The sequence below is a fragment of the Ovis aries genome, chromosome X, assembly GCF_016772045.2.
Source record: "Ovis aries strain OAR_USU_Benz2616 breed Rambouillet chromosome X, ARS-UI_Ramb_v3.0, whole genome shotgun sequence".
Classification (NCBI taxonomy): Eukaryota; Metazoa; Chordata; class Mammalia; order Artiodactyla; family Bovidae; genus Ovis; species Ovis aries.
In genome coordinates, this window is record NC_056080.1 from 57,880,134 (window position 1) to 57,902,599 (window position 22,466).

Here is a 22,466-nt window from a genome sequence, read left to right on the forward strand (position 1 = left end):
CTGCATTGGCAAGCGAATTCCTCACTACTGAGCCATCAGGGAAGCCCTGCCCATTACATTTTGAGAATTCCTTATATATTCTAGATACAAGTTTTCTGTCAGATAAGTGATCTGCAAATATTTTCCCAGTCTGTAACTGGTCTTTTCATCCTTTTAAGAGATTTTGAAGGTCAAAACTTTTAATTTTGATGAAGTCCAACTTATCAGTCTTTGCATTTATGTATCATGGATTGGTGTCATGTCTGAGAAAAATTTCAGCTAGCCCTAGGTCCCACAAAATTTTCTCTTGTATGTCCTTGTGAAAGTATTATCGTTTTATATTTTACATATAAGGCCATGATTCATTTGAATTAATTTTTGTATAAAATGTGAACTTGAGGTCAAGGTTCATATTTTTGCCTATGAATGTCTGATGGCTGAAACACAATTTGTTAAAATAACTATTTTTTCTTCCATTGAATTGCTTTTGCACCTGTGTCAAAATCAGTTGGGCATATTGTATTTGGCTGTTTGGGGGCTATTTCTAGGTTCACCATTCTGTTTTCCTGTTATACCTGTCTATCCCTTTGTGAATACCAAGCAGTCTTTCTTAAAATTTATTTTTAATTGGAAGATAATCACTTTACAATGTTGAATTGGTTTCTGCTGTACAACACCAAACAATCTTGATTACTGTAGGTATGTATTTCTTTATTCTTCTTCAAAACTGTTTTAACCATTCAAGGTTTTTGCCTTTCTATATAAATTTTGGAATGAGCCTGTCTCTATCTACAAGAACCTTGCTGGGATTTTGATAGGAATTGTGTTGAAACTATAGATCAGTTTGGGGCGAATTGAAATCTATACTATACTGAGTCTTCTAACCTATAAACACAATATATATCTCTCCATTTATTTAGATATTCTTTGATTTCTTTCATTGCATTTCGGAATTTTCAGCATGCAGATCGTGTACATGTTTTGTTAAGTGTATACCACTTGATATTTCATTTTCTTTGGAGTGACTGTAAATAATATTGTGTTTAGAATTTCAACTTCTTTATTCATTATTAATATATAGAAACACAGTTAATTTGGGGTGTTGATCTTGTTCTTTGACTTTTTTTTTTTTTGCAGCAAAGAGCTCAGCTTTTTATTGAATGTGTTACTGAAAAGGTTTAGTCAAAAAGACCAAAGCCCATGTCATCATTAGAGTCTTCAGATTCTTCTTTCCTTGCTTTTACTTTCTTCTTAGCTGAGGCAGCAGTGGTGGAGGGAACAGGACCTCCTGCAGGATCAGCACCAGCTGCTGGGGCAAGTCCTCCGGCCCCCACGTTGCAGATGAGGCTACCAATGTTGACATTGGCCAAAGCCGTCCCAAACAAGCCTGGTCAGAAAGGCTCAACACTTACACTGGCTGCTTTAATAAGGGCATTGATCTTACACTGTGTCCTGCAGGATGAGGGCCGAGTAGATGCAGGAGAGCTCCAAGGAGGCTATGGTGCGGGCGAGTGCCAGGTGGGGGCTGCTGGGAACGCTGCTAGTCGCCCAGATGAAATGAGGGTCTCACCCCAACAGGGCCTTAGCTTCCTTGGAAGGACCGTGTACCTTAGTGGCAGCTGAGGAAAGCCTTTGACTTTGTTGAATCCACTTATTAATTAGTCTTAGCAGTTTTTTGTGTAGATTCTTTGGGATTTTCTCCATAGACAATCATGTTGTCCATGAGTATGGACAGTTTTATTTCTTCCTTTCCAATCAGTATGCCTTTTATTTCCTTTTCTTGCCTTATTGTGCAGATGAGAACTTTCAGAGTGGCCTGAGCAGACATCCTTCCCTTGTTCCCTATATTAGGGGGAAACATTCTGTCTTTCACCATTAAGAAAACTGTTAGTTGCTGTGTGTTTGTTTTTGTAGATGCTTTTTTTGTCAAGTTGAGCAGATACCCTTCTATTCCTAATTTGCTGAGAGTTTTTATCATGAATGAATGGTGAATTTTGTCATGCTTTTTCTACATTACTTGATATGAACATATGATTTTTCTTCTATAGCCTGTGGATATCATAGTTTGGTTTACATTGATTGAATATTGATTTTTTAACTAATCTTGCATAACTGGAATAAACCCTACTTGGTGATGGTATAATTGTTTTTATACCTTTCTGGATTTGATATAGAATAATTTGTTGCAGATTTCTGTGTCAAAGTCCCTAAAAGAAGTTTGGAGAGTTTTTTCATAGTGTGTTTGTCTGGTTTTTGTATTAGGTGAATACTGGCCTCATAATATGAGTAGAGAAGTTGTACAGAAAAGAGTTAACATAGCAGGCCCTTGGTGGGCCTCTGGGAACTGGGATTTCAGGAGGATTTCCACCATCCCCAGAACTGATAAGAGTGACTCACTATGCCTAAACTGTTTGTACAAATGTGATTTATGCTGGGACTAAAATTCAAGTCTCCTGATTTCCAAGCTGTGCGGAAGAGTTAACATAGCAGGCTGACTGTTATCCTTTGAAAGTCCTGTTTGCAAAGTTGGTTCTTTGATGGCATCTGGAAACTTGGATTTGGGGTGAGTTCCTCCCATTCCAAGGACTGATAAGAATATCCCACTCAGCCTAAACTGTACAAACAGTATGGTTTATGTTGATCATCTGCTTTCCTTCTGGGAGTCTGGAATTTTGGTAAGTGCTAAGCAGCGAGCGCCTATATGATCAACTCTCAATAAATGCCCTAGGAACTAAGTTTCTAATGAGCTTCCCTGATAGACAGCATTTAACATGTGTTGTCACAACTCTGCTGGAGGACGTGAGTATATCTTGTGTGACTCCACTGGGAGAGGACTCTTAGAACCTTGTACTGGTTTTCTCTGGATTTTACCCATGTGCCTTTTTCCTTTGAAGATTTTGCTCCGTTCTCTTTCACTGTAATAAATAATAGCCTTGAGTCTGATTGTATGCTGAGGTCCTAGTGAATCATTGCGCATGAGCACAGGGATGGTCTTGGAAACCCCTTACACAGAGATGCTCCCTTCTCTTTGATATTCTGGAAAAGACTGTGGAAAATTGGTGTTAATTCTTAAAATGTTTGGTAGAATTTTCCAGTGAAACCATGTGGACCTGGAACTTTTCTTCCCAAGACCTTTTAAATTACAAATCTAATTTCTTTAATAGTTATTGGACCATTCAGATTATAAATTTCATATTTTCTGAGTTATGATATTTTGTGTTTTTCAAGGAATCAGTCCATTTTATCTAAGTTGTTGAATTTATACACATAGGGTTTTTCATAGTATTCCTTTTTTTAAAAAAAAATATTTATTTTTACACCACATGGCATTCAGGATCTTAGTTTCCTGACCAGGGATTGAACCCATGTCCCCTGCAGTCGAAGTTCAGAGTCCTATTTACTGGACTACCAGGGAATTCCCCATAGTATTCTTTTCTTTTAAAAAATAAAAACACATCCATCATCTCACATATTTACTCTCCCTTTCTTTTTCTTTGGTAAGAACATTTAAGTTCTACTTTCTTAGCAATTTCAATTATACAATATAGTATTATCAACTATACTCATGATGTTATACATTAGATTCTCAGACCTTCTTCATTTTATAGCTGAAAGTTTGTAGTTTGTTTTTTTTTTTGGCCCATGTGGCATGTGGGATCTTAGTTCCCAGACCAAGGACCAAACCTATGTTCCCTGTTGTGGAGGCACGGAGTCCTAACCACTGAACCACCCAGGAATTCCCTGGAAGTTTGTACCATTACACCAACATCTCTCGGTTTTCCCTACCCCATCAGTCCCTGGCAACCACTATTCTATTCTCTGTTTCTATCAGTTTAACTTTTTTAAAAAAATTTCACATGTAAGTGATACCATGCAGTATTTGTCTTTCTCTGACTTATTTCACTTAACATAATGCCCTCCAGATTCATCAATGTTGTCACAAATAATAGGATTTCCTTCTCTTTTTTTAAGGCTAAATGATATTCTTGAATATATGGTGTAAAAATAAATAAATAAATAAATATATATATATATATACACATATATCATATTTACTTGATCCATTACTTGATCTGTTGACACACACTTAGGTTGCCTCCATACCTTGGCTCTTGTGAATATTGCTACCTTGAACATGGGCGTGCAGATATCTCATGAGATCCTGATTTCCATTCCTTTGGATATATTCCCAGAAGTGGACTTCCTGGATCATATGGTAGCTTTTTTTTTGGGGGGGGGGGCGTTGTTCCTAATGTCAAAGAAATACAATAATTTGCAAGTTTCTTTTCCAAATAGTGACATTTTGGGGGTGTTCTCTGGTGGCCTAGTGGTTAGGATTCTGGGCTTTCACTGCTGTGGCCTGGGTTCAATCCCTGGTTAGGGAACTGAGATATCACAAACCACACAATGTGGCCAAAAAAAAAAAAAAAAAAGAGAGAGAGAGAAAGAAAAAAAAAAAAAGCAAATAGTGACATTTTAAAATGAATATTTTGGTTACGGATTGACTATATGTTTGCTATAGGCAAACATTTCCATGGCATCTTTCTTCCAAAAACTTTGGGTACTGGGTTGAGAACTTTATTTTCCTTTCAGTTGGCTGCAGGATCTGTGGAAAGATTTCTCTGGCTCATTTGTGATATTCGTGATTTATGTCTTCTCTCTTTTTTATCTTAGTGAATTAGTTCTATAGGTTTATAAATTTTATTGACCTTTTCAGAGAAACAGCTTTTTGTTTAATTGATTTTCTCTATTGTTTTTAAATTTCGTTGATTTCTGTTCTTATCTTCGTTATTTCCTTCCTTCTGCTTGCTCACTTTGAGTTCATTTTCTTTTGTCCTTCTTTTTCTAGTCTCCTGTGATGGGAGCTTATATGATTGATTTGAGACCTTTCCTCTTTTCTAATGTAAGCATTTAGTTCTAAATTCCCATGCCAGCACTATTTTAGCTACATTCCACAAATTTTGATGTGTTGTATTTTCAGTTTTATTCAGTTCAGTATATTTTTTAAAATTTCCCTTGAGTTTCCTTTCGACCTATGGATTAATGAAAAATGTGTTATTTAGTTTCCTAGTATTGGGGGATTTTCCTGTTGACTTTGTTATTGATTTCTAATTTGATTCCATTATGGTCTGAGAATATACTCTGTATGATATCAGTTCTTTGACATTTTGTTGAAGTTTGTTTTATGACTCAGAATATGAGCTATCTTGGTGAATGGTATTTGAAAAGAATGTGAATTATGATGTTTTTGGGTAGAGTGTCCTATAAATTAGGTCCTCTTGTTTTATGATGTTGTTGAGCTGTATAATCTTGCTGATTTTATGTTTAGTAGTTCTATTGCGAAGAATGAATATTGAAGTTTCCAACTATAGTTATAGATATGTCTGTTTCTCTTTCCAGTTCTATTAGAGTTTACTTCATGTGTTTTGAAGCCCTGTGTTTGGTGCATACACATTTAGGATTGCTATGTCTTCCTGGTGAATTGACTCTTTTATCACTATGTAATATTCCTCTTCTTCCCTATAATTTTGTTTGCTCTGAAGTCTACTTTATCTTATATTAATATAGCCACTCCTAGTTTTATAAATTAATGTTTGAATAGTATATCCTTTTCTATCATTTTACTTTCTACCTACCCATGTTATATTTGAAGTGAGTTTCTTGTAGACAACATATAGTAGGGTATTTTTAAAAGCCATTCTGTTAAATGCCATTAAAATACAGAGATATTTTTAATTCATGTATTTATACTATTTACCTTTAGCACAGTCATTGATACCTTAGGGCTAAAGTCTAATGTTTTCTTATTTGCTTTTTGTTTTCCCCTCAATTTCTCATTCCTCTGTTTTCCTTTTCTTGCCTAACTGTAGGTTGCTTGAATGTTTTTTTAGAATTCCATTTTTTATTTACATTGTTTTTTTGAGTATATCCTTTTATATAGGTTTTTTTTTTTTTTTTTGCCCTGCCTTATGGCATGAAGGATCTTAGTTCCTGGACTAGGGATTGTACCCAGGCCCCCAGCAGTGGAAGCACAGAGGCCTAACCACTGGACCACCAGGGAATTCCTTGTATAGTTTTTTTAATTTTTGCTCTAGGTATTAAAATACACATATGTAATATCACAATGTACTATGACCATAATTTTACCAATTCTAGTAAAGTGTAGAAATCTTATTTTCATTTATGTCCCTTTACCCTCCCACTTTTAAAATACAGTTTTCTTATCTGTTTCTCTGTATACATGAAACCCAACATCAGATGGTGTTATAATTTTGCTTCAACAATCCATCATGATTGAAAAAAATTCATGAGGAGAAGGATAATCTACTATTTATCCTTATTTTGACACATTTGTTTCCCTTCATTAAAATTTTTTTTTTTTACTTTCTCATTCTTTTTTTTTACTTTTATTTTTTAAATATAAATTTGTTTATTTTAATTGGAGGATAATTACTTTACAATATTGTGATGGTTTCTTATTTCCCTTTCTTTCTAAAGTTCCAAGCTTCCTTCTGTTATCATTTCCATCCTGTTTGGCGAGCTTCTCTTTATCATTCATTAATAGTAAGTCTGTTAATAAAAAATGTTATAAGTTTTCTCTTATCCAGGAATGTCTTTATTTCCCCTTTATTCCTAAAGGATATTTTGCTGATCATGGAATTCAGGTTTGATTTTTTTTTTTTTTTTTTTTTTTGCGCTATACTGTATGGCTTGCAAATCTTAGTTCCCAACAAGGAATTGAACCCATTCCCTCAACAGTTAAAGCATGGAGTCGTAACCACTGGACCACCAGTGAATTCTCAGATATGACTATTCTTTTCTCCCATCTTTTGAAAAATGTGTTACTTCCTTCTAGCCTTTGTAATTTTTGATGAGAAATTCCCCATCATCTAAATCAGTGTCATTCTGCAGATAATACATTTTTTTCTCTTTAGTTTCTTTCAAGATTTTTTTTCTTTATCTTTAGGTTTTCAGAAATTATTTATGATGTATCTTAGTGTGGATATTTTTTAGTTTTCCTATCTGGGTTTCACTGAGCTTCTTGAATTTGTAAATTTATGTCTTTCACCAAATTTGGGACATTTTCAGCCATTATGTCTTTGAATTCATTTGCACCTCTCTTTCAGTGACTTCAGTTTTATGAATATTAGCACTTTTGTTGTTACTGTCCAACAACAGGGGAAGTTTTACCCCTCTTTTCTCTCTTTTGTTCAGATTGGAGAAATATTACTGTTCTGTCCTCAATCACTGATTCTATTCTGTCATCTTCATGCTACTATTGAACACCTCCAATGAGTTTTTGATTATTGTATTTTTTATTTCTATACTTTGGTTCTCTTTTTGAAACTTCTATCTCTTTGCTGAAATTTTATGTATTTCTCCATTTGTCTCTTTTCTTTGTCTTTTTTTGGCTGTTCCACATGGCTTGTAAGAATCTTAGTTCCCTGACCAGGGATTGAACCCAGGCCCTTGGTAGTGAGAGCAGGGAGTCCTAACCACTGGACTGCCAGGGAATTCCCTTTCCATTTGTTTCAAGAGAATTTGTAATTGCTCACTGAAACATTTTTTATGACAGCTGCGCTAAAGTTCATTCAAGATAAATATAACCTCTGATTGATCTCAGTGGTATATCCGTTAATTCTCTTTTCCCAGTCAAGGTGTGATTTTACTAGATCCTGGTATGATGAGTGTTTTTCCATTGTCTCTTGGACATTTTGCACATTAGGAGACTCTGGATACTACTTAAATCTTCTATTTCAGCAGGCAATAATCCTATTTAGGTGTAGTGCACAGGTGCTAGCCTTCTTTTGTGGGCTGTGGTTCCAATGACAATTTTGTTTTTAGAACCTTTGCAGTACTATCCCTGTCTGCTTTGTTTGTGTACTATTTGAAACGACCTTGACAAGTAAAGAGGTATTCCACACTGTAGTTCAGTTCTCAGACCTTCAGACATGTTGATTTAGTTGGTTTTTCCTTGTGGTCAGTCAGGTATCTTTCCAGGACTTCCTATACAGATTTAAAGAATCCCACCCCAGCCCCCTCCTCTTTAAGAGCCTCTCTTCACTTTCTTATTGAGAGAATGAGGGCAATAGTTGCCACTGGCAGACAAGGGTAAAAGTCTAGACCTCTCACTTGGTCTCCACTGACACAGCAGGTAGGGGGAGGGGCTCTCTGGATCCTCTCTGTGCTTTGTGGGAGAGGAGTGACAGAGATCCAAACTCCCCCGTGTGCTCTCAGCCAACACCCTGGTGGGAGAGGAAAGTGACTCCCCACCACCTGCCACTTGATGGGGATCAGGAGATCCTGTGCCTTCCTGGCCTTCCCATGTCACCAGGTTGAGGGGAGGGGGTTGGGAGATGCAGGCCTGCTGGGGCTGAAAGTGCTAACCCTGGCTACCTGGTGTTGCGGGGTGGGCCACAGTGGTGTGGATTTCTTGCCGGCAGAGCACAGAACCATCCCCACCCCCACCTTCCCCTCCCCCCTACTCCCACCTGTGCCACTGTGGCTGCCACTGTGGCTCCAGCTTGCTCTCCATGAGGGGTGGAGTGGGGGTAGGGAGGGCTTCCCAGGCTGTCTGGTGCTACAGGACTCCCACTCACACGGTTTGTGCTCTTTGAGGAAGAAGAAAGCATAGGAAAGCGTTTTCCCTAGCTGACTACAGCTACAGAATGGAGGACCAAAGTCTAGTGCCGGTCCTCAGTTGCTGTCAAAAAGGTTTCTCTCCTGCTGGACTGTGTTTCTCTCCTTTCCAGGTACTTTGGCCAGAAAGAACAGGTTTTTCTTTGACTTTGTTTTTGTTTGCTTCTGTCTGCTCTGATTGGAGATTCTAAGTTGCAGGCTTCTCCAGCACCCAATCTAGAATATTGAGAAACCAGGGACCTCACCTCTATGTTTCCTCAAGTCCTATGGTATCTGGTCAGCCCACATTCCTCTTTCCAGCACCAGATTCTCTTTATGATGGACTTGTATATTATTTTGAGGGATTTTAGTTGTACTTAGCAGGGAGGAGTGAGGAGAAATGAGCCGATGCCATCTTGTCTGGAACATGAAGTTACCTCATCATTTAAAAGAAATTAATGAAATGATTAACAAAGAGATTTTTGTTTCACTTGGAAAACAGAAAGAATTTGCCATCATGATTACTTCAGCTTGCACTTTAAAGCCAAAACTATTTTTTTCTTTCTTTTTTTTAATTTGTATATTAGAAGTACTAATGCTTGGACTTCAGTGGAGAGAGACTTTCAGAAGGCCTAGGGGACTGTGTATCTGTCTTTGTTGAGCCAGTCCTTGATAAAACTGATGTAAGATCTTTATACTGCCTATGCTATCGTGCAGACATTATGATGGTGTGTAGCTTGCCCGAAATGGGCTCAGGAGACTGAAAGTGAAAAGGTCAAAGAAATACAGTGAACTAAACTATCACTTTTGGCAAGACCTTCCATCCTTCTCTTTTCTTTCCAGTCTCTCTTACCCATCACACCAATTTTATATGATAAAAATCAATAATAGGCCCCATTTTCCTTAGACAAGCAAAACAGCTACTTTCCATATAATTTCATCTGTCTGTATACTGTAATATATGTGTAAATCCATAGACAAATGGTCTGGAAGAATACAGACCAAATTGATGATGGTAGTTATCAATGGGGAGTAGGAATCAAACAGGATTTTAGATTTATTTCCATTTTTCTCAGGGAAAATAAAATGGTATTATTTGTGTGAAAGTGAAAGTCTGTCAGTCGTGTCTGACCCTTTGCAACCACATGGACTGTATAGTCCATGGAATTCTCCAAGTCATACTACTGGAGTGGGTAGCCTTTCCCTTCTTCAGGGGATCTTCCCAACCCAGGGGTCGAACCCAGGTCTCCTGCATTGCAGGTGGATTCTTTACTAGTTGATCCACAATGAACAATTAATAATAAAACAAAACAATCCATGTATCTTCCAGGCCACATGAGAAAGACTGATAAGGAAAAGAATTTAAGATATGCTCCCTTTTCCTCAGCCAATAATTATTACAGACTTGTGAAATCTGATGACACCTAACCTTTGTTCAGAACTTCCCGACTATGACTCAGGAACATTTTCAGATAAAATTTGAAAAATTGTTGATTTTTCAAACAAAAAAGCAATTGTAAACACATGGAGAATTTTATCTGCACTCGTGGTTGAAATGATAACATGTAAACATGCACATAAGTAAATACAAAGGAAACTACAGTGAGAAAGTATAGCCAGTGTGATAAATTCACAAGCACTGGTAACCTCGGTTGATTCTTTGCTATATATTGATATCCAAAATAATGCTGTCAAATAGAAACAATCTGCAAAGAACATTGGAGAGAACTTTTAACTCACAAGATTTCACTTGTGAAGGCTGTCATGGAAGGAGACAGAAAATCAATGTACGGAGAATCTACTGTGTTTCAAGTGTTTCAACTTACATTTTCTCATCTAATCCTTCCCCAAACCCTCCAGATAGTAATCATTATTCCCACTTCACAGGTACACAGACTGAGATTCAGAGAGAAAATAACTTTCCCCACACCATTAACAGAGAGTAGATATGCTTCAAACAAAATGCTTTTTACTCTTGTGTAGGTTTCATTATTTAAAACATCCACCATTTTTATTTCAAGGGAGAGTAAAAGTTGTCAATTAATCTAGCCCAATATTCATTGAACATTTGTTGCATGATGGGAATTCCCTTGGCGGTGCAGTTGTTATGACTCAGCGCTTTCACTGACGGGACCTGGGTTCAATCCCTGATTGAGAAACTAAGATCCTAAAAGCTGTGTAACACAGCCAAATAAATAGATACATGATTTACAGATGAAGAAATACACACCTATGCCTTGAAATGCTTTCTTCCTTTTTAGGTGTTAACTGCAATTGAGTTGGAGAACTAGTTTTCTTACCAATAGAAAGTAAAAGTCGCTCAGTTGTGCCCGACTCTTTGCGACCCCATGGACTATACAGTCCATGAAATTCTCCAGGCCAGAATACTGGAGTGGGTAGCCTTCCCTTCTCCGGGGGATATTCCTAACCCAGGGATCAAACCCAGCTCTTCTGCATTGCAGGCAGATTCTTTATCAACTGAGCTATCAGGGAAGCCCACTAAGTTGAAAACAATTTAGAGGACTCAAGCAATAGCATACACCCAATGGGTGAGTTATAATCAATGAAGTTTCCTTTTACCAGATGGCTAATGACCTTTATAGACCAAATATGTATTAATGCTGATGCCACAGATTGATAATATTGGCTCTCTCTCTTCTTGGAAGCTCATCCAGGTTTGTGATTTATTATCACAAAGAACAAAGTGTTAGGATGGAATTTGAACACAAAATAAATACCAAGCAACACCATTAGTGTTACAGGGCTAGGCTATAGTTCCTAACTATTCATTTAACAGTAATCAAGATAGGGGTGTGAAGGCAATTTGTAGATATGATTCAAGTCTACAAACAGTTGACTTAAAGTAAGGAAGATTATCCTAGATAATCTGGGTGGACCTAATTCAATCAGTTGAAGGCCTTCAGAGCTAGGGCTTCCCTGAAGAAGAAATCCTACCCATAAACAGTAGCATCAGCTTGTGCCTCAGAGCTTCAGCCTGCCCATCCTGATACCCCCATCTACAGACTTCAGATTTTGGACTTACCTAGCCAGCCCCCAATCACCTAAACCAATTCCTTGATTCTGTTTCTCTGGTGGAATCCTGAATGATACAACCACTGTCTTTACTTTTATGTATAAATCCAGAATCTAGAACTTTGTCTTCTCTCCTTAGGTAGGATTTTTCTAGATTGGAAATTTCAAAAGGGATGAACTGTCTGATTCCAGAGGATGCTCAACTTTAGAGACTAACCATCATTTTCCATATTAGAAGTAAACTGCACCATGTGTGGCTTAGGAGAGAGCGGTTCCTCTTGGAAACCATCATCTAAGTGAGTTCTCAGAAGTGTCTGTATCTGACTTTCTGAAGATATAAGCACCAGGATCTTATGGCATAGACAGAAGGCCATGAAAACTGTTCTAGGCCTTCTGTGCTCTAGTCAAGGCCATCCATAAATTATGCATCTCTAATGACCAGTTTTCATTCCAATCCCAAAGAAAGGCAATGCCAAAGAATTCTCAAACTATAGCACAATTGCACTCATCTCACACGCTAGTAAAGTAATGCTCAAAATTCTCCAAGCCAGGCTTCAGCAATACGTGAACCATGAACTTCCAGATGTTCAAGCTGGTTTTAGAACTGGCAGAGGAACCAGAGATCAAATTGCCAACATCCGCCGGATCACAGAAAAAGCAAGAGAGTTCCAGAAAAACATCTATTTCTGCTTTATTGACTATGCCAAAGCCTTTGACTGTGTGGATCACAATAAACTGTGGAAAATTCTGAGAGAGATGGGAATCCCAGACCACCTGACCTGCCTCTTGAGAAACCTATGTGCAGGTCAGGAAGCAACAGTTAGAACTGGACATGGAACAACAGACTGGTTCCAAATAGGAAAAGGAGTACGTCAAGGCTGTATATTGTCACCCTGCTTATTTAACTTTTTATGCAGAGTACATCATGAGAAACGCTGGGCTGGAAGAAGCACAAGCTGGAATCAAGATTGCCGGGAGAAATATCAATAACCTCAGATATGCAGATGACACCACCCTTATGGCAGAAAGTGAAGAGGAACTAAAAGCCTCTTGATGAAAGTGAAAGAGGAGAGTGAAAAAGTTGGCTTAAAGCTCAACATTCAGAAAACGAAGATCATGGCATCCGGTCCCATCACTTCATGGGAAACAGTGCAAACAGTGTCAGACTTTATTTTGGGGGCTCCAAAATCACTGCAGATGGTGACTGCAGCCATGAAATTGAAAGACGCTTACTCCTTGGAAGGAAAGTTATGAGCAACCTAGATAGCATATCAAAAAGGAGAGACATTACTTTGCTGACTAATGTCCGTCTAGTCAAGGCTATGGTTTTTCCAGTGGTCATGTATGGATGTGAGAGTTGGACTGTGAAGAAAGCTGAGTGCTGAAGAACTGATGCTTTTGAACTGTGGTGTTGGAGAAGACTCTTGACAGTTCCATGGACTTCAAGGAGATCCAACCAGTCCAGTCTAAAGGAGATCAGCCCTGGGTGTTCTTTGGAAGGAATGATTCTAAAGCTGAAACTCCAGTACTTTGGCCACCTGATATGAAGAGTTGACTCATTGGAAAAGACTCTGATGCTGGGAGGGATTGGGGGCAAGAGGAGAAGGGGACGACAGAGGATGAGATGGCTGGATGGCATCATCAACTCGATGGACGTGAGTCTGAGTGAACTCCGAGAGTTGGTGATGGACAGGGAGGACTGGTGTGCTGCAATTCATGGGGTTGCAGAGTCGGACATGACTGAGGGACTGAACTGAACGGGATACATGTTTTTGTTTGTTTCTTTGAATCACAACAGCAATAATTTGGTTCCTGAAGTTCTTCAGAAATTTCTTGGGAATTTTTTTACTCCTCTGAGAGATTTTATCCACAGATTTCATTCCATTCTTTATTCCTCTGAAAAAAACTTTTGGGCTATTTGGGGAAATGTTCTTAAACTTTCCTCCTCCCATTTGTTTATGGTATGTTCTAAACTATACAGATTATAAGTTTCATGTTGCAAATACTGATAGTTGCTTACCAAATAGCCATTATTTTGATCTTTTGAATTTACTGTCAGAACCTTAATTTTTCAGGGAGACAATATGCCCAGTAAGAATAGGGTATACTTCCTAGAAGGTAGGATGGCCATTTGATTGAACTCTGGCAAATGAGATATAAGTAGAAGTCCACTGAGTGAGACTTCTGGGAAAGTTACTATTTTCCCAATGGAAAAGTACAGACTTAGCTGGCCTTTTGGCATTCCCCTTCTGTGTTATTTCTACCTAGAAAGCAGTCACCATATTTAGAGGTATGAAAGCCATGATATTGGCATAAGAAAAAAGTTAACATGTTTAGGATGGCAGAGCAGGAAGATACAACCTAGGATCTTAAAGACATTTTGGAGTTGTTGGGCTGCCTAGCTGCCTAGCTTAAGACTTTGTTACATATGACTCATCATCTCAGCTCATAAAAGTTCAATGTTCTTAGGGTACTCAGTCAGAGTTACTGATTGAGTGGCATTAGAGTACTAGAGGGCTTCCCTTGTAGCTCAGCCAGTAAAGGATCTGCCTGCAGAGCAGGAGACCTGGGTTCGATCCCTGGTTTGGGAAGATCCCCTGGAGAAGGAAATGGCAACCCACTCCAGTATCCTTGCCAGGAAAATCTCATGGACAGAGGAGCCTGGTGGACTGCAGTCCATGGGGTCACAAAGAGTCAGGCATGACTGAGTGACTAACACTAACACTAACACTAACTACAGTACTAGAGCCCCCTATACGTGTTTATATTTGTATTCATCCAACCAGTATTCTGTCTTCTTGGAAGCTTGTTCAGGCTTATGATTTATTTTCACAAAGATCAAAAAGTGTTCTGATGGAATTTAAAAACAAAATGAAACACCAACCAACACCATTAGTGTTACAGGGCTAGGTTATAGTTCCCAGCTATTCATTCAAACACTAATGTAGATGGAGATGTGAAGATGTTTTGTAGATATGGTTCAAGTCTACAGTCGTTGGTATTCAAACCTACAATCAGGCAGTATTTGGCTGCCTGAGGCTAACAGACGGCAGGTACAGAAGTCTTGGTGTCTGTCTGCAGTGAATTTTGTGCCATTTTAGAAAAATAAGACACAAAAAAAGTAACACTTCAGGGTTCTGCATGATTAAGAAGAGTTAACACTAATCTAGAAATTTTACTTTATTTCACTGAGTACTCAAAATAACTGAAAAGCAGGCATAATTTTCATTTTACAGAGGATAAAACTATAGACATATATGGCTTTTGGAGATCTACACAGGTAGTATATATAGCAGAATTTAAGTCAAATCCAGATCTGATGGTTCTTAAATCCATAATTGTTCTTTGCGACTCTGACCTGACTTGTTCAAATGATCAGATGCCAGTGGCTTACTGGAGGAGATAGAAATCAGGCCAGTCCTGAAAGAAGGGCAGAATTTGAAGCTTTGGGGTAAGGGGGGGGGGCAGTAAGAATGATCAAAGTTTCCAGGCATGAAGAGAAACATAAGCAAAGATCAGTTTCACTGATCATGAGTATTCGACAGCCAGGAGATCAAATGGCTAAAGTGGAGGACTGAGCTCTTTAGACAAATAAGTAACTGTTGACTTTTGTCAGCATCCTATGGTAGCTGCTGTGGGCTATGCCAAAGTTAATTTTGTGGATGTACCTGGCATGTAGTTGTTGCTCAGTTTTTAAAAAATTTATTTTATTGAATTATAGTTGATTTATAATGTTAATTTCTCTTGTATAGCAAAGTGATTCAGTTATACACACACATATATATTCTCTTTCATATTCTTTTCCATTATGGTTTATTACAGGTTATTGAATATAGTTCCCTGTGCTATACAGTAGGACCTTTATCCATAGTAGTTGTTTATCCATTCTATATATAATAGTTTGCATCTGCTAATCCCAAACTCCCAATTCATCCCTCCACTACTCCCCTCCACTTGGTTTTTGATGTTGTTTTTGTTCTTTAAGAAAGTGGTCCTAGACTTGAAAATGAAAGTGTTCATCATTTGGATTACTCCAAGCTGACAATCTAGCTTGGGAGAGAATAAAATTATTTAAGAGTTCCACAATAGGAAGTGCCATAAGATGCTGTGAGATTAATGGTAACAAAACCACCCCCAAAGGGAGATTGAGGTTGATATATACATACTAATGAGAAACTACTGTATAGCACAGGAAACTCTACTCATTGCTCTATGGTGACCAAAATGGGAAGGAAATCTAAAAGAGTGGATATATGTATATGTATGGCTGATTCACTTTGCTGCACAGCAAAAACTAACACATTGTAAAGCAACAATACTCCAATAAAAATTAATTTAGAAATCTACCCCCAAAGGCTACGCTCTTAACTACTATGTGGGGCAAAACCTTGCAGTGTATGGGATGCATGGGAGGAAGTGAGCAAAGATCTTAAATAGGGTTTCTAGTGAGAAGACTGATATAAAAACCATGCAGGTACATTAAGCTGATGAGTATGGACATGAAAAGGAGAGGATGGAGAACAGAAACATTTCAACATCAGAGCTAGTTAAGAGCTGCCTAGCAAAAAACCTAAAAAACCAAAAGCAGAGCTGCTTAGCAAGGGGTGGGTTGGGTGGGGGAAGAACATTCTACTATGACTCCAAATGCAATGGTGTAACTGAGATAATTGTGTGTCATCAATGAAAACAAAGATGCCAGGACAGGGAGACCATCTAGGAAGGAGAAATGTGATGAGTTCAGTGTAGTATGTGGTGAGACCAGGAGAACAATTAAAATTTAACTACTGGAGTGGACATATTTGGTAGAGTTGAAGATTGAGCAATAGCAGTCAGATAAACAGCTGTCCTCAGTGGTTCTGGTTGAAGCTGTGAGAAAGGTTCATGGAGCCAAAGGAGAGGACATGGTGATCAAAGCAGAGGATTCACAACTGACCCTTGTACTGTGATGACAGCTGAGATGGAAGAGGGAAAATGAAGGTCAGAGAATAAAAAAGAAATGAGGAGCTATCCAAAGAAACTAAGTCTCAAAGAAGTAGGAAAAATTGAATCTAGCACAGTGCCTGGCCCAAGAAGGAGCATTCAGTGAATTCATGGATGGTGGATAACTGCATCATTATCACAGGAACCAAGGTGGGAGAAAGTTTAAATAACAAGGCAATGATTATCAGAGAAAAATGCTACAGGGAAAAAGTGTGATTTTAAAAACTAAAAGACAGCCATTATCTATGGATCTTCATGAGAAGATTTAGAGGCACTCTTCTGAAATATAAGTGGCATTGACACTCACAGCAAAAAGTGGGAGGGGCTCCCCTGGTGGTCCAGTGGTTAAGACTCCATGCTTCCACTGCAGGGAGAACACATGCCAAAGAGGGCAGAGTAATGCACAGGAATAGCAACAGAAGATGTGCCACTGACTTGATAGTTATTTGGTTCCTATCCCTTCATCAAGTTGGATTCTTCCTCAACTCTCTCAGTCACTCAGGAAATATCTTTTCTATCTGGACCCCAGATTCAGTCTAAGCTATCAAGCCAAAGGTCATCTCTTTCCAGCCATCTCTGTGTACTAACTTTTTACTTTCCCTAAATTCCCTCCAATTACTTTACCAACAAATGTCCACCTAGTCAAAGCTATGGTTTTTTCCAGTAGTCATGTATGGATGGGAGAGTTGGACTGTAAAGAAAGCTGAGCACCGAAGAATTGATGCTTTTGAACTGTGGTGTTGGAGAGGACTCTTGAGAGTCCCTTGGACTGCAAGGAGATCCAACCAGTCCATCCTAAAGGAAATCAGTCCTGGATATTCATTGGAAGGACTGATGCTAAAGCTGAAACTCCAATATTTTGGCCACTTGATGCGAAGAACCGACTCATTGAAAAAGACCCTCATGCTGGGAAAGATTGAAGGCGGGAGAAGGGGATGACAGAGGATGAGATGGTTGGATGGCATCACTGACATGATGGACATGAGTTTGGGTAAGCTCCGGGAGTTGGTGACGGACAGGGAAGCCTGGTGTGCTGCAGTCCATGGGGTCCCAAAGTCCATGGGGACACGACTGAGTGACTGGACCGAATTCCCTCCCAAGTTAAAAAAATAGTCTTTGGCAAAAGTATTCTCGTGAATTTTTCTATCTGTTCTTATTCTTTTCCTCTTTTACTCTCTAACCACCTTCTTCCTGCTTTTTACCCCCAACTCAGATCTAAAAACAGGTAATATATTTACAAAGTTCAAAAGTCAAAGCTGTAAGGAGTCTCAGCCCCACTTCTGACCTCATCCCCCTTGGTTCCTCTTGCCTCTTGTGGGCAATTTTTGGTTTATTTGCCCTTTCAGTAGTCCTTTTTGCAAAACTAAGAATATATGTGTGCGTGTACTTATTATCTCCCCTGTTCTTATACATAAGGTAGCATAGTGGTTACACTGTTGTAGACCTTAGTTTTGTAACCTACAAGTAACATTCCTCCTTATCAGTACTGCCCACTAAAGAAAAGTGCACAACATAAAAGTTGTGAGTTATGTTTTATTTGAGAACCTTACTGAGAGAGGACTATAGCTGAGGAGCCAGCCACTCAGAAAGCTCTAAGGAATTGTTCTGAAGAGGTGAGGGAGGGGCCAGGATATATAGGAGCTTTTGCAAAAAAAGTAGTTGAACATCAAAAGATTACTGCTAATCACAAAAAATCCAGTTACCTCCAGTTAATGATTTTAGTGCTCTTCTGTGTATGGGAAGATGCACTGGTTGTTGAAATTGTTCCTTTGATAGGCATCTTAACTATCTAGAGCCATTATCTTGTTTTTCTCCATCTGAATTTCTCTGAGGGTCACCTTGGGGTGAGGGTTGGGGGCTGCAGTCCCTGACGGCTTAATGGTGGGCAACATTGTTGTTTACTGAGATGGCAATCCACATTTTTTGTCCACAGTACGGCAAGATGGATCTTTGGTTTTTGCTATGTGAATGTTGTTTCTCTGCCCATCTTTGATCTTCTTCCCCCATCTTTAATGCTTTACATAATCATCTTGTTTAGACTTTCTAACTGCCTGAAGGGCCATATATATTTTGAAAAATGCTGCTGCTGCTGCTGCTGCTAAGTTACTTCAGTCGTGTCCGACTCTGTGTGACCCCATAGACGGCAGCCCAGCAGGCCCCCCGTCCCTGGGATTCTCCAGGCAAGAACACTGGAGTGGGTTGCCACCTCCTTCTCCAATGCATGAAAGTGAAAAGTGAAATGGAAGTTGCTCAGTCGTGTCCGACTCTTCACGACCCCATGGACTGCAACCCACCAGGTTCCTCCATCCATGGGATTCTCCAGGCAAGAGTACTGGAGTGGGGTGCCATTGGTACCCACAAGTAATTTTGATAGGCCTCTCTCTTTGTAATAATGGTTAAGACACAGCCATTTAAACCCCAGCTCTACCACTTATTTGCTATGATAATGCTGGTCTTCAGGGAAAGGAAGCTCAGAGTTACTCTTCTCCTCCCCTACTTCCCTGGATAATCCTGCATGTGTTCTGTTGATGGTGATGCCACTCTCATCCCTAAGCTCTCTCGAGGTGGGAAGATGTCAATAGATAAAGAGGGAGGATAACATCTGAGAGGGACTAAGTGACTTTCCCCACAAGCCCAAAGCAACTAGCTGACTGCTGTTTAACTCAGCCCCAGCACCACTCGGGTTTATGCAACACGTTTCCTCATTAAATGGGCTTCCCTGGTGGCTCAGCTGGTAAAGAATCTGCCTGCAATGCAGGAGACCTGGGTTCGATCCCTGGGTTGGGAAGATTCCCTGGAGAAGGAAAAGGCTACCCATTCCAGTATTTTGGTCTGGAGAATTCCATGGACTATACATGGACTGCCACTCTTTGGTGGCAAAGAGTCGGATATGACTGAGCGACTTTCACTTTCATTTGTGGCATGTACCCCTACAAAATAAGCTTGAGAGTATATATATTTTAACTATTGGATTTTAACAACAGCATATGTATTGCCTACCAGTGCCCACCATTTGAAGTACCTACTCTGTGCCCACTTGTGAGCCTACAGTGTACTTATTATGTATTTGTGTGCATGGATTGTATTTATTGTGCATAGCCCCCTCTTTATATTATTGACCAGAGCCTAGATAACCAAATGGAGGTCCATAAAAAGCACTGGAGAAATGGATATATAACTGGATGGGCAAATAATTACCAGATAATGGTTGAATACATTGGTTCAACGATAGATATATTACATTTCTGAATAACAGAAATACCATGAAGCTTTTCTTATTGTCTCTGGGATATGGCCTGGATGTTCTCAGAAATCTGGCTTTATTAGTTTCCAACTGCTTCTGCAATAAATTATCACACTCAGCTGGTAAATAATCCGCCTGCAATGAGGGAGACCTGGGTTCGATCCTTGCATTGGGAAGATCTGCTGGAGAATGGATAGACTACTCAATCCAGTATTCTTGGGCTTCCCTGTGGCTCAGCTGGTAAAGAATCCACCTGCAATGCAGGAGACCTGGGTTTGATCCCTGGGTTGGAAAGATCCCCTGGAGAAGGAAAAGGCTACCCAATCCAGTATTCTGGTCTGGAGAATTCCATGGACTATATAGTCCATGGGGCCGCACAGAGTCAGACACGACTGAATGACTTTGACTTGACTTTCCTCATTAAATAAAACCTGAATATGAACATCAGATGAAAAGTTAAGTCAGAAACTGCTGTGCTCTTATCTGTTTACAATGCATACCACTGATGTTCTTAAAGCTCCCTAGGAGCCTCAGTGGGCAGAGACCCTGGTTACTATTTCAACACAAAACATGGGGGGAGGGGGAAGGGAGTAAATATTGTAGAATGTTTTTATTCCAAAGCCAATCAAGGAGAGTATGTGAAAAGAGGAATTACAGGAAAGACTAAGATCTGATAAAGAATTAATAGAATGAAGCACTGGATTATTTCATTCAGTCAGAAACATTTATTAAATGTAATGATCACATTAGTTCAGTTCAGTCCCTCAGTCATGTCCGACTCTTTGCAACCCCATGAATTGCAGCATGCCAGGCCTCCCTGTCCATCACCATCTCCCGGAGTTCACTCAGGTTCATGTCCATCGAGTTGGTGATGCCATCCAGCCATCTCATCCTCTGTCGTCCCCTTCTCCTCCTGCCTCCAATCCCTCCCAGCATCAGAGTCTTTTCCAATGAGTCAACTCTTCACATGAGGTGACCAAAGTACCGGCAGTTTCAGCTTTAGCATCATTCCTTCCAAAGAAATCCCAGGGCTGATCTCCTTCAGAATGGACTGGTTGGATCTCCTTGCAGTCCATGGGACTGTCAAGAGTCTTCTCCAGCACCACAGTTCAAAAGCATCAATTCTTTGTCACTCAGCCTTCTTTACAGTCCAACTCTCACATCCATACATGACCACAGGAAAAACCATAGCCTTGACTAGACGGACCTTAGTCAGCAAAGTAATGTCTGCTTTTGAATATACTATCTAGGTTGGTTATAACTTTTCTTCCAAGGAGTAAGCGTCTTTTAATTTCATGGCTGCAATCACCATTTGCAGTGATTTTGGAGCCCCCAAAATAAAAGTCTGACACTGTTTCCCCATCTATTTCCCATGAAGTGATGGGACCGGATGCCATGATCTTCGTTTTCCGAATGTTGAGCTTTAAGCCAACTTTTTCACTCTCCTCTTTCACTTTCATCAAGAGGCTTTTTAGCTCCTCTTCACTTTCTGCCATAAGGGTGGTGTCATCTGCATATCTGAGGTTATTGATATTTCTCCCGGCAATCTTGATTCCAGCTTGTGTTTCTTCCAGCCCAGCGTTTCTCATGATGTACTCTGCATATAAGTTAAATAAGCAGGGTGACAATAGACAGCCTTGATGTACTCCTTTTCCTATTTGGAACCAGTCTGTTGTTCCATGTCCAGTTCTAACTGTTGCTTCCTGACCTGCATACAGATTTCTCAAGAGGCGAACTAAAATGGACTGGAATGGGTGAATTTAACTCAGATGACTATTATATCTACTACTGCAGGCAGGAATCCCTCAGAAGAAATGGAGTAGCCATCATGGTCAACAATAGAGTCCAAAATGCAGTACTTGGATGCAATCTCAAAGATGACAGAATGATCTCTGTTCGTCTTCAAGGCAAACCATTCAATATCACAGTTATCCAAGTCTATGCCCCAACCAGTAACGCTGAGAAGCTGAAGTTGAATGGTTTTATGAAGACCTACAAGACCTTTTAGAACTAACACCCAAAAAAGATGTCCTTTTCATTCTAGGGGACTGGAATGCAAAAGTAGGAAGTCAAGAAACACCTGGAGTCACAGGCAAATTTGGCCTTGGAATGTGGAATGAAGCAGGGCAAAGACTAATAGAGTTTTGCCAAGAAAATGCACTGGTCATAGCAAACACCCTCTTCCAACAACACAAGAGAAGACTCTACACATGGACATCACCAGATGGTCAACACCAAAATCAGACTGATTATATTCTTTGCAACCAGAGATGGAGAAGCTCTATACAGTCAACAAAAACAAGACTAGGAGCTGACTGTGACTCAGATCATGAACTCCTTATTACCAAATTCAGACTTAAATTGAAGAAAGTAGGGGAAACCGCTAGACTATTCAGGTACGACCTAAATCAAATCCCTTATGATTATACAGTGGAAGTGAGAAATAGATTTAAGGGCCTAGATCTGATAGAGTGCCTGATGAACTATGGAATGAGGTTCGTGACATTGTACTGGAGACAGGGATCAAGACCATCCCCATGGAAAAGAAATGCAAAAAAGCACAATGGCTGTCTGGGGAGGCCTTACAAATAGCTGTGAAAAGAAGAGAGGT

General features: G+C 39.5%; 1 pseudogene; it reads right to left on the reverse strand.

Annotated features, from left to right (window-relative positions):
• Window positions 1–1,092: 1,092 nt before the first annotated feature.
• On the reverse strand, window positions 1,093–12,005 carry LOC101118169 (large ribosomal subunit protein P1-like; annotated as a pseudogene).
• Between the last annotated feature and the right edge of the window lie 10,461 nt (window positions 12,006–22,466).